We start from the raw sequence: 12,588 nt of genomic DNA on the forward strand, positions 1-12,588 counted from the left end.
TTTGCATAAACTTGGAGAGGATTCCAACAACAAATGAAATGTCTAGTCTGGTAGTAGTTAGGTAATTGAGACTTCCTACAAGTTGTCTATACTTTGTTGCATCCTCAAATTCTTTTCCTTCAATAGATGTGAGCTTTAAGTTTTGTTCCATTGGAGTAGTAAGAGGATTACATTCTGTCATGCCAAACCTGTTCAACAAATCTCCAATGTACTTCTTTTGAGAAAGAAATATGGACTTTGGATGTTGGGTTACTTCAATACCAAGATAGTAATGAACATAGCCCAAATCAGTCATTTCAAAACTTTTCCCCAATTCCTTCTTTATGGATGCAATGTAGCTTTCATTGTTCCCTATCATCAAAAGATCATCTACATATACCACAAGATATACAACTGTTTTGCCAACTTTCTTGACAAATAAAGTTGCATCATCAAGATCATAATGTTTGAAATTGAGTTTCAGAAGATGCTCAGTTAGTTTTTCATACCAGGCTCGCGGTGCTTGTTTGAGGCCATACAAGGACTTCATAAGTTTGCATACTTTATGTTCATGTCCTTTCACAGCAAATCCTTCAGGCTGGGACATAAAAACATTCTCTTTTAGATCTCCATTCAAGAAAGCAGTTTTTACATCCATTTGATGGACTTTCCAACCGTTTTGAGCTGCTAGGGAAAAGAGTGTCCAGATGGTAGCCCATTTTGCTATGGGGGAAAAAGTCTCCTCATAATCAACCCCTTCCTTCTATGCAAAACCTTTTGCCACAAGCCTAGCTTTGTGCTTGTCAAGTGAGCCATCAGCTTTATACTTGTTCTTGTAGACCCACTTGCAGCCAATTGGTTTGGTTCCTAATGGAGGATCAACCAGTTTCCAAGTTCCATTCTTTATGAGGGCATCATACTCCTTTTGCATCGCTTCTTTCCATTCATCATGAGAAGCAGCTTCTTTGAAGGAAGTTGGTTCAAAATCTGTATACAAGTGCAATTCACAATCATAACAAACATCCATATCAATAGGTGAATTAGAAACATCTACATCACCTCCATTTTGCTGGTTTGAATTTCTAGTTCCTGTCTTTCCAACCTCATCAGGATGAACACTTTCAAGTGTCTTTGTTAGCCACTTTGGGGGACCTTTCTCAGATGGTCCAGGCTACTCCATTGATTGAGTTGGGACTGAATCAAGATTGAGTCTCCCAATTCTATCAATCACATCACTTAAAGAATCATCCGTTGTTGGAGTTTCATGCATGGCAGAATGTTCTTCAGAAGAAGATTCCACATGTTGATCTAGTATAGGAATCCCCCCTTCAAGATGTGGAATCTAATTATCAAATTCTTGAAATGATTTTGCTTTTGTGAATCTATCCAAGTGATCAAGTTGCCGCTCAACAACATTGTCAGTTTTGGATGATTCAAGAAAAATTACATCTCTAGATACAACAAACTTTTTATTTACTTCATCATAGAGACGATATGCTTTGGAGGTGTTTGAATACCCTAGGAAGATACATTTACGACTTCTAGCACCAAGTTTGTTTCTATGTACCTTTGGTATCAAGGCATAACAGGTGGAACCAAAGACCTTGAGATGCTTTACTGAAGGAACATGTCCATACCACATTTTATATGGAGTCTTGTTTCTAATATCATTAGATGGACATCTATTCTTTATATATGCAGCACATAGAACAACATCAGCCCAAAACATTATCTTTACATTTTTGAAGAAGAGCATGGATCGTACCATATTTAAGATTGTCCTATTCATTCTTTCAGCTACACCATTCTGTTGGGGATTATAAGGCACAGTTGTTTGATGTTTGATCCCATGTTGGTGAAGATAGTTTTCAAATTCATTTGATGTGTATTCTTTTCCGTTATCAGTGCGAATAGACCCAATATGATATTGTGCATCATTTTCAATCCATTTATGAAAGTTCTTGAATGTTTGAAAAGCATCAAATTTGTTCTTCAATAAATAAACCCAACACATTCTAGTGTAGTCATCAATAAATGTCATCATATATTTATTTCCATTTGCAGAAGGAACAAGCATTGGACCACATAAATCTGAATGAATGAGTTCAAGTTTTCTATGTGCTCTTGAATGTGAATCATGAAAAGATTGTTTGCTATGCTTTCCTAGAATGCAAGCATCACATTGCTCAAATTTCCTAGGAATTGTAGGCAAACCAACAACACCATTTTTCTTCAACAAGCGGAGGCTATCATAATTCAAATGTCCAAGTCTAGCATGCCATAATAAACTTGATGGAAGTGTACCTTCTTCATGATGAGAATTGTATGAGAAATGTTGTGCACGAGCAGAGGTACCTTGCAGCTTGAGAAGCCTTTCTTCTTCTATTCCCCTCATGACAAGTGAGTGGTCAGATGCTTTTCTCACCTCAAGCTTGCCATAAAACATATGAATGGAGTGACCTTGCTGGCGGATGTGGACCAAGGACAGCAAGTTTCTCTTCAGTTGTGGGAGATAGAGAACATGATGTAGAAGAAAGTCTGGAAGACTAGGCAATTGAAGCCTGATTGTGCGGAGTCTCCTTTCCATGGAGGCTCGAGACAATGTGATCTCGCACTTCCTCCAAGAGAATTCTCCTAGCTCTAGCCACACGCTTCCTCCATTCCACCTGCTCAGTCTTGTAAGTAGGCGTAGGGATTTCTTGATCAATGAAATCCTTAAGACCATTATCTTCCAAAACTTCCTCCATGCAATCCTTCCAAGCTATATAGTTTGAGCTGCCATCAAGGGCATACTCAAGCCTCTAACCATAGAATGCCATCGATGAAATAGATGTAATAAGAACTTGAGATCTATATCCTGAATAATAAACTTCAAATTTCTCCTGCTAGTATACTGTTCTTGCTTGATCACCTGTGCTCTGATACCATGTAGAAATTTCAGCTGTAGAACAAACCGATATATGCAATGTCCTAAAGTATAATACTTGTTCTACTTCTACAAAACATTAAGCAGAAGCATAATCAAATTCATGAGCAACATCAAGTAGAAACATGCATAACTGATCAAGAGAAATAATCACACATAACACAAGATATATCCAAGGGAAAGCACCAGCATAAAACCCCAACCATGTATTATCAATTAAGTGGAAATCCTCTTCAACATAAAAAAAGAATTAGCTCAATAGTTATCATGCTCTCTCTGTACTCTGATGATCTTCAATCAGAAGATGAAAATCATGGACTACCTAGGCCTCAATATATAGGCCACAAGTCCTCCAATCTCCTATAATAGATCCTTCTCCATGCAAGGAATACTTACTAGAAATATCCAAGCATCTGATAGTACACTGTCCCACATCTGATCTCAACTGGGTCTCTGACAGAACTGACATGCAACAGTTATCCATGAGTGAATCCTCAGTTATATAAAATAATAGTTGTCACATGCATGCAAGCCTTAACAAACTATATTTTATTATTTTAACAACTTGTTAAAATAATCTAACTGGACTTGACTAGTTAGAACTAAGTCAACTGATTCTCTCATTATAGAAATCATACTTATTCCCTCAATCAGTGGAGGAAATTAAGGATAAATTCCTCAATCAGTGGGACAACTCATGTGCATGCTCACAAAGACTTCAAATTTGAATTTCCTTAACTAATTAACTCAACTGAATTAATTAATTAATATTTCCAACTGTTGTTAAGACCAAAATTAATTTTACTTCCTATAAATAGACTAGGGACTGCTATAAATAGGAAGGGACCCAAAAATGCTATTTTTAGAACTTTATATTTTTAGCAGTTTCACCTGTCACCCAATGTGGCCAAAGCCCTCACTGACCAAAATGCTATTTTTAGACATGATATTTTTAGCAGGTTTATTTTTAGCACATTCTAAATTTAACATTTCTTGTTGCACATTTTTCAACAGTATAGTGACAATCTCAGAGAAGGTATAGTAATGATCTTGATGAAGGTAACCTCAGTAATGGAAATGAACTTCGAAACACAGCAGTAATGATGATGATCTCAATAGTGACAAATAAGAGGATTGGTTTCTTGGTCTTGGAGTGCCATTATAATTCAAGGGTCATGATCTTGGTGTTTGTCAATTAGAATCTTTATAAGAAGAATTATGTGCAGGTTTTCCTATCCAAGAGGGAGAGGTTTTGGCCCTGGAAGAATGCCAACACTTTGTGTTCTTGTATCTTTGTTTTTAATAGCTATTTGATGAACTAAATAGGACACACTAAAGAATATTCTAATAAGAAAAATGTTAAATACCTCTCAAATAGTTATCATGTAAGAAGAATCTCATTAACTCAATTCCCTAGATTCTTCAACACGGTGTCAGAGATATGGTTGCAGTCAAAGGAAGGGAAGAAAAGAGACATTTCAAGGACCAAGTTTCTAACAGAGCATCAAAGCAAGATGAAAGGATATCAAAACCTACATTGCGGGATCAAACCGTAATCTTGATCAAACCCTAACAAACTACAACAACAGTCTACATCAACAAGGGTTTTTGTCTATGCAATCAAGGAAACAATCTACAACAACAAAAACTTGTGTTTCCATAGTCATCATCAGAAAGCCACTAAGACTCTCATTAGGATGCCTACAAATCAAGATAGCTAGAGGTATTTCAAAACAAAGAGCACATCATTTTGGAGAAAGTTGAAACCCTAGCAGCAACCCTGACCCACACTACGAAATAAGATCATCTAATGAAGAAACAAATCATCCTCATGAAAAGGAACAACCTCTCTATTGAGGAAAGGCTTTCTCATTTGAAAGAAGATAATCCAAGAAGAAGCCCTCATACATCTTCTTCATCAACATGATCAAGGTGAAAATTTTGTCTTCACAAATCAAGTAAGTACTTTTCTTTAATCAATTTGGTAAAATGACTTCATGATTGCAACGAGATCTGTAGTTTTATGAGTCATCAAAATTCCTTGCATAGAATAAGGAGGATTTTCATAATCCTCATAGAAAATAAAAGTAATTGATGTCTATGGAAATGTCTCTGAAGGTCAAGCATTGTTTGAATGCAACAAGAGACTCATAGGATTCGTATGAAATCACTCAAAGGTCCTCTCATGCCTATGTAGTAGAAGAGGAGACATAAAGAGAGATACAAGAAATGTTAGAGAATATACTCTCAGAAATTGTATTAAAGAATGTCACATCACTTATACCTACACAAAAATAAAGGTATCAAAGAATGAATGAATATCTTCATGAGATCTCAATTGAGAGATCTGGGAAAGATGATAAGAAGGTAGTCATCATTGATAATCAAGGTGACAAATGTCAATAAAGAAGAAGGTTACCTCATCCAAAAATTTGTGGTCTCTATGCTAGATAGAGAAAGACAAGTTGTAGATAAAAGTATTAAAGTTTAAATAACTCAATCATGTGCAGAGAGAAAAGGAAAGTTTGGTCCTCAAACAAAACATAATAGTATAAGGTTCAATGCTATGAAAAGAATATGGAAACAAGTTCATATCACCGAAAAGATGGAGGAAGTTGAAGAAAAGGGCCAAGGAAAGAGGGAACAACAAATCTCCACAATGATTAGATGGCCTCCCTCATAAAAGGGGTCCTATCATAAGCTCCTAAATCTTTATATATGGCCATGATATTAAGATGCAATGTGGCATCATGAAAGAATTAGAAGAAAGAGCTCGTGGCATCACCATGGGAATCATGGAAAACAAAATCCATGACATTCAAACATGAAGGAAATAACTCTTGGGAACATCATTAGACATTGAAGAAAAGGAAGAAGTCATCTAGAACAAGTCTCATCATACATCAAGTCAAAAAAGAGACATATGCCAGATGGGGATATGCAATATCCTCAAGATTCTCTGAAGAAAGTATTTCATCAAGAACTCCAACTTATGGAATTAATAAATGATGTTATGGTGACATAAGAGAAGAAGCAGATCAAGGGGTTGAAGACACTTCAATCAAGGAAGCTTCTAGAATGAGCCTAGATGACCTAATGGCAAAATGAGGTATGCATGCTTATGTTTAAATTTTATAATAACATGTCGCATGGTTGCAGATAATATGGATCATTACTTCTATCTTAAGAAGAATGATTGAGGGAAAAGGATCTCCTGCTCTGAAAGGATGCAGAAATACATAATTCATAGTACATGAAATCAACATAATATGTCCCCATATAAAGTATGAGGTGGTTGACTACAATTACTCTAATTAGAAAACCTTGAGAATGGAATGTGTGAGGAAGGAAGAGATTGTGATCTATGCAACCATGATGAAGGAAATCAACATCCAAAAGACCAAGAAGAGTTGACTAGGAAATCTTCCTAAAATATGAGAAGGCTCTGATGGAAGTCTCGAAAAGATAGAGACCCTTGACAATGTATATCTTTGGGAAATGTGTCAATAAGTATGTAGGATGTTGATACCTACATAAATATGTCGTGATAAAGAGCCATATTGAAAGGTACGATTTGATTTAATTCTATGATTTCTTGAATAATATCTAGGTGAGTTTATACATGGATATTGGAATAAGAGTTGTAAGTGCAAGTACAACTGAGCATTCATGTGGTGGATGGAAATTCCTGAAAGAAGCATAAGGAAGAAGTATCCATATGATGAAGATTTTGGATATGTATCAAGAATTCCACTTTCCATGAAGAAAGGAGTGACATGATGAACCAAGAAGGGAAGTGATGGATGGCCAAAGCCCTACAAGGAAGAAGCTTGACTTAATTTCATGACATCAAGGAAATAAATTGATCAAACAGCTAAAGGACCCATGAAGAATAATTTGTTGATGTATTGAAGAATCCCTAGATAAGAGGAAGCTCTAACAGTTCCCTGATTAAGAGGGAGCTTGAATTAGACCACCCTTGATTACAAAGGAGTGATAGTTGTGTTTTTCCATTTCATGTGTCATGCAATAGACTAGGACTAACAGTCGTAAGTCTAGGTGAACGCCATGAATGGAAATGTAGACACATGATAGACACAACATTCTTGTCTTCACCTAGGAAGAAAAGATGGAGGGTTGGGTAATCATGTGGCATTTGATACTCTTTGAGGATGTGTAGGGCATCCAAGATAAGAGTAGGCAAGAGGACCAAAATTCATTGAGGGCTGGGAACCCAATATAAGAATAGTCCTAGAAGGTTATACTCAGTGAAAAACTGGGTGGGTATGTACCTAGAGAGACAATGATGAAGGTATTTATAAATCATTGTTCTCACCAACATTGTATCTCATGGTCTCATGGAGAGATGGAGTTGTTATTCAAGGCCTTGCACTGTGACAATGTTGGTTGATATGATGCCAGACAGATGGGATTACCAATATGATTCTTCTTATGAGAAATTCTTCATATTGAAAATGAGCAAGTACCATTGTAAATACCTCCCTATTTAGGAGGAAGTGTTGAAGAAAAGTGTAACTAGGTTCGGTATTTGTCAATTTAATTTTGATCTTTGTACCTGTCTAGAAAAAGAAATATTATTTTTGTAAATTATATGAATGATTTTCTTGCTCATTCCATAGGTCTAGGAAAGTCAAAGAATCAAAATCATGTTAAAGATCTATTTTTGAGCATTTATGTAATGTACATGGGTCAACCTAGTGTCAAGTAGCCCTCCAAGACAAGCACCATCCTCCAAAGAAGAAGTCTACCTGCAAAAATGATGAGAAAGACAGTCATGTCGGCCTCAAAGCATTTACAAATGTCAAGTCAGCTCAAAATTGGTGTCACAATGATCTATTGTAATGTTGGTTTGATATGGAGGACATGATCACTATATATCTACAAATAGCAATCATCGTTGAAAGAAAAAGAACTAGAACTCCTACATAAGTCTCGGTGATTACAACGAAGTATAGCATCTAAGCATTCAATGGATACACTGTCTCAGTGAAAGGAGGAAACATTGTCTTCGCATTTCTATGATCACAGTCTCAACGCAAAACACAGTCACTGTAATCATGGATGTCAAACTAAATGTAGTCACTGTAATCTCAATGCAACTCATATTCCTCTGATATCTTTTGGACACAGAACTTGGATCTTCGCATACATTCTTGTAACTTCTGGATGGGCATAGGGAGACACATTCTCGAACATACTCTATAGTTATAAATATCTCAATACACGGAAGGAACAAAACCGTGGTTGCGTTAATAATAATATTTGTGATCACACAGTAAATTCATGCTCAGCTATACACAAAATACTCTGTCTCGTCATCTCACAAGAAATACATTCGTGGCATAAGTTGAGATCTCAGCATATTAATTATGGTCTCAACCATAAACACAAAGTCATGATTATGATCTTTGGTAGTGATGATGACATGAAATTAAAGTCATGATGAAGATCTTGAAGAAGGTAACATCAGTATAGTAATCTCGTGAACGTGATGATGATCTTACAAAAGGGACAAATATGATTTCAGTGAAGGTATGGTGACAATCTTAGAGAAGGTGCACTAATGATCTTGATGAAGGTAACCTCAGTAATGGAATTGAACTTCGAAACACAATAGTAATGATGATGATATCAACAGTGACAAAGAAGAGGACTGGTGTCTTGATCTTGGAATGGAATTATAATTCAAGGGTCATGGTCTTGGTTTTCGTCAATTAGAATCTCTATAAGAAGAATATGTGTAGATTTTCCTCTCCAAGAGGGAGAGTTTTTGGCCTTGGTAGAATGGAAACACTTCGTTTTCTTGTCTCTTTATTTTTTATAGCTATTCAATTAACTAAATAATACACACTAAAGAATATGCTAATAAGAAAAATGTTAAATACCTTTCAAATAGTTATCATGTAAGAAGAATCTCATTAACTCCTTACCCTATATTCTTCAATAGTTTCCAAGTAAGGATAGAAGGAATGATGTTATGGAAGGTTGAAATTATTTAATTATGTGATGATGTGAAAGAAAGTGTATATCTCTCCAGTTTAGAGGGAGGACATGTTGTGACAACTATAATAGAGACTATGAAGAAAGAATGAAGATCATAGAAAGGCTAGAGCACTACAGATGGTTAGTTGTAAGCTGTATTCATTATTGATGAAGTTGTGAATTTGATGTTTTGTAAAGTGATTTGGCTAAGTTTGGTGTTGCCAGAGAAATTGAAGGAAGCTTCCATAGAAATATATTTGAATATTTTAATAACCCAAAGAAACATCAAAATAGTTGAAGACCCCGAAGACTATGCTAGCATACAAGAACATGTACATTGGAAGTTGAATGATGGTTGGGGTCATGAATTTACAATACGTGCCAATAGATGAACAACTAGTTGATGTAATCTATTCCACAAGAAGTTCATTTTAGGAGCATGCTCAGATTCATGTATGTGTTGATCCCTACTTGGAAAGTTTTTCTTTGTTTTGGTTTAGAGGGAGAGATGAAGTACCATGAGACTTCCAATGATGGTACTTGGGAGGGCATCTTGGTCATCCTGTTGATGATGTCTGGATCCTAGTGAGGGAGGGTATTATTGGTCTTATGGAGCTCCTACATTGGATATGATAACTAGATCCATATGGGTTGGTGTTAGTGTTGAAACATAATGGTACCTATAGTGGTAGATGCCCAGATAACACCTTAGTCCTGATAGTGTCTTAGATCCTTGAAGAGTGTATGGCACTATAATCCCTTAGTTGGATTCTTTATATTAGTGTCATTAACACTTGTACCATTGATGTGAGGATACCTTGGTAGTTAGGTATCCGTAGCATTACGTATGTTGATTCTCTTCTTATAAGAACTTTTCAAATGGAGTATTTCCCTTGTACTAGTTGGATAATTATGAATACCTCCCTAGTATTGTCCTTGCATCGGTTAGACAATTATGAATACCTCCCTAATTAAGAGGGAGTGTTGGAAATTATAACTAGTTTCGGTCTTCATACTTATTTTTTGTGTCATGGTGTAATTATGTATTATCAAAAGAAATAAAAACAAATATTATTGTAAAATATTGACTTATTAAAGCATGGGTTTCATGCTTGGGTCAATAGTCAATAGGTCTAGCACCCATTATGTGCTATAGGGATTTCATTTGGAGTCAAAGTCAAAGTCAATATGTCGTGGACCCTTTGGGGCTCTTGTAAAAAGAAAAAAAGATTTGTTTTTTGTAAAAAGTGTATTATAGTTCACCAACTGATCAGGTTGTCCATCCCTTCAATTAGTCTTGAAGTGACACGTCCGACCCATAAGAAGTCTATTAATATGATGAAATTCAACCTCAATTGGTGAGAAATTGAACCACATCTTTTATGATATGTTCTAAAGCAAGGAAGGAATGTGAAGAGGCTTAAGAAGAGGAAGGAATTCTAGCAAGAAAGTAAAAGGATGTCACTCTCCTTTGAAGTGTGAATTCTCTAGGGTCTCCATAGTTCTAAAGGAGGAGAAGATAACAACTGACTTTGATGAAGTAGATATATTGGTCGGGTGGCTGATTTGATCATGGTGTGTTTTTCTTTAGGTCTATGGTCTTGGAGGTCTCATTTGAAATTGATAAGAAGAGAAGTTGGGTCTATGGCCTTGGAAGATTTTCAATGTAGAAATAAGCATTTGCTTGAAATCAAATGTAACACAAAGCTAAATCACATACCTGGTAGCCAAGTGCTTGATGGGATAAAGTTAAGTAGTACTTGGATGATATTTTTCGCGTATATGACTCCAACCCTAGTTAATCTTTCAAGTCGAGTTATGCGAATGAAAGTACTTGTAAAACAAAGGAAGGAGGATAAGTTAGATGAGATAAATAATTAATAAAATAGAAGAAAAATCATACCAATTCCTAGTGCCAAATTAATAGAGCAAGAGTTTATCTTACTTCCTTGCATGAAAAGATAGAGTTTGTAGTCTTTCACTCAAATACAAACACAATGGTCAAAGAAAGAAAAGTACTACATGTATTTTTTTAATGGAAAATTTTATTATTTCTTAAAAACATTTATGTAACTCCCACTCAGCCAAGACATAGAATACAAATATCAAACTAGTTTTGTCGTCTCACCTAAACCCTTACCATTTTTCATTATTTGCTTCATATAGTTGTTCCACTTCAACTTCTGAATTGATACTAGTTTTCCTACACATATTCATGAGACCAATGAGGCAAACATAGATTAAATTTGACCAAATATTAAATTTAATTGCACGAATAAATAATAATTAAAAGGACTTGAGTGCATGAATACCTGAATGAGCTCCTCTTGGTTTCGAGAATAAATTCTTGGAGTACTTTAATCTTGTAGAAAACCTCCATCCACTTGACGAAGTAGCATCGAAGTCAACATTGTCTTTGTTGTTGCTCTATGATGAGCCTCATTATTGCAACAAGAATTCTACAACTCCCAAGGCTACCAACTTAAATTATCAACCTGGGGTTCATACAAACTTAAGAGATGTCAAAACTATATGTGCAAAATCAAATGTATCCTTCTTTCATTGATTTGATGCATTAAAGTGAATATCATTATAGGTTTTAATCCCGTACAAAAATTACCTGCATACGAATTCTAAAAATAGAAAATAAACAATGGCGAGAGCATAAGACATAAAACAAATAGACACATAGATTTTCCCCTAGATCCCAAAACTGGGACTACCATATTGATTTTTCATTATATTCCTTTCAATGTTACAATAGATATATATACATGTTGAAGCATCCATAAACCCCAATCCATTAACCCTGGATTAGAACATAACCGTAGTTCCCTTGACCAGATCTACAAAATACCATGGACTGAAAACCATCACGCCCAAAACCATGTGCAAAAACCATGCACAAAACCATAGGTAGGTCCACCCACATAATATAGGGTCCAAAAATAAATTTCTCAGGGTGCTGCCCCAGACCCTGCCCCCCTCAAACCACTTGTGACTCCCCCACTGTGCATCAGCGCAACGAAGGGGGGGCTCCACCCCCCCTCTAACCCCTCGGTTTAACTAGGGGAGCTATTCGTGGAAAGATTATAACACAACCCAACAATCATGAAATCAAACACTAACCTAAATCAATAATGTAAAAATTTCATTGAAAAGGAAACTTAGTCTATGGAATGGAATTAATAGTGCTTGAAATAGAAACCCTGGTTTGAGAATAAAGAAAGTAAAATAATCTAACATGAATTAAGGAAGGAGAATGTAATCAATCATTTCATTCCAGAGAGTTTAGGTCCATTAACATATTTCATTATATACTTCATGTGACAATCAAGGAAATCATTATTCTGCTATCAAATTCATAAATCTGTCCATTAACCCAAATTGTTGAGATGTGTTGCAAGGGTAAAAAGTAAAGTCCTAAGTGGTCTTTATTCTTCCTCAATCACGGATTTAGAGCCTAGGGGTCATTACTCAAGCCTAAGAGACAAAAACAAAGCTTCGGGAGCAGATCTGGTCAAGTTTACATGTGCTATAGGATTGTTATAGGACTACTACAAGAGTGTTATAGGGCTGCTACAGGAGTGGCAAGATTGCTATAGGAGGGAGATAAAGTGCCGAATTCCAAAGTAAATCAAATGAAAATTGGATGGGAAATTCTTATTTATTAAGTAGGA

The sequence above is a fragment of the Pinus tabuliformis genome, chromosome 7, assembly GCF_031772625.1.
Source record: "Pinus tabuliformis cultivar Carrire ecotype Pingquan chromosome 7, CPIR1, whole genome shotgun sequence".
NCBI lineage: Eukaryota > Viridiplantae > Streptophyta > Pinopsida > Pinales > Pinaceae > Pinus > Pinus tabuliformis.